The 1,478-nt window shown below is 38.2% G+C and overlaps 1 long non-coding RNA gene across 1 annotated transcript in view; it reads right to left on the reverse strand.

The window, feature by feature from the left end:
• Window positions 1-221: 221 nt before the first annotated feature.
• LOC106937527 (uncharacterized) overlaps window positions 222-1,478 on the reverse strand; it is a 13,828-nt gene continuing 12,571 nt past the window's right edge. Inside the window, exon 2 of the long non-coding RNA XR_001422412.1 lies at window positions 222-1,339. This is a non-coding gene — a long non-coding RNA (uncharacterized LOC106937527). The remainder of the gene's footprint in view (window positions 1,340-1,478) is intronic.

Consider the following 1,478-nt stretch of genomic DNA (forward strand, 5'->3'; position numbering starts at 1 on the left):
CTGGTGGCTCAGGGCAGCTGTGGTTAGGGTGTAGTAGCAACAGATACTACATTGTAAATGTGTGTGTGAATGGGTGAATGACTGAATGTACTGTGAAGCAGTTTGGGATTCATTGCATCAGAGAAAGCACCAGGGCTGACTTGCTCGTTTCACTTTTGATGTTTTTTAGGATGCAGAGGAATACGCTGAGCTACCGGTCAGACACAACGAGGACCAGCTCAACAGCCAGCTAGCTCAGCAGCTCCCTCTGCAGGTCAACCCCCGCTCCTTTGACAGTGCACACACCAAGACTCATCTTTTGCTGCAAGCACACTTCAGCCACACCCAACTCCCATGTAGTGACTACACAACTGATACAAAAACAATTTTGGACAACGCCATTCGAATCTGTCAGGTAACTCATTATAGTGCTTTGACCCCAAGCACTGTTATTTATCTCAGGATTATAAATTTGTTTCCACTTTTTGGACACCACAGCAACTCTATTAAAAACAATTTGTTTGGTCAAGATAAATGTACCAATCTTTACTAGCCAATCAAAATATGTTTTTTGTCTTCATCTGAACCGTAGCCAATCTCCAGTCTGATTGGTCTGGTGAAATGAGAGGTGTTTCTAATTTAAAGGAGCCAGCATGGCTGGAGAAGTAAATGTGTAGAAAAATACAGTGGTATTTAGAATGCTCTAGATCAGTGCATCGAGTTAATTGCGCAGCAGGGGCCTGATTGCTTATATGAACAAAACATCAACTTGAAAAAACAGCCTAGAATTCTTAGTTTATTAGCCTGTGTTTAAAGTTTTTATACCTCTGGCATATTTTGATTTAAGCCAGGGGGCTTGAAATGAAATAAGTGGAGTTTACTTTAAAAGCATATACAAACTTGCTTAAACAAATTGTTTTCAAAACTGTACTGATTGAGCAACAATAACTTTTGCAATTTTAGTAAACATAATTTAAGTTAATTTAATTAATCTGAGTATGTTGTATTTGCTTAAACAATGACCAAAACATAATTTTTTTTTCCCCCTAGAAATTAGATACATAAAAAGAAAACAACTTCATTGAAACAGTTCCTTACTTTTTATTTGTTTCTCTGCTGAACTTTGACAGAAAATATAGAAACCAAAATATTGGTTTAATATAATTTAGACAAAGAAATAACTAATGACAAAAAATGAGTCAATTTTGGGAGGTGGCACCTAAGGCAGACTAGGGTGGTCATGAAAATAAACATACAACTCGGTCATGGTGAGTAGTAGTTCTGTGTGCTGTTAAATCTCATAAACTAGCTGATAGAGTTGTTGATGAACTGACTGCATAGATGAAGCTTTAGAGTCTACCTTAAGCAGGCGCGTGCAGAGGGAGAGGCTGGTGGGGGCTTGAGCACGTACCCCTTTTGTTCCTTGCCCCCAAGAGCCCTTTTGGTCAAATTTTTATTTTTTTTTTTGTATTATTATTTTCTAAGCCCTCTTCTGACAC

This window comes from Poecilia latipinna, unplaced genomic scaffold (genome assembly GCF_001443285.1).
Source record: "Poecilia latipinna isolate Pla-1442-1.1 unplaced genomic scaffold, P_latipinna-1.0 Scaffold2369, whole genome shotgun sequence".
NCBI lineage: Eukaryota > Metazoa > Chordata > Actinopteri > Cyprinodontiformes > Poeciliidae > Poecilia > Poecilia latipinna.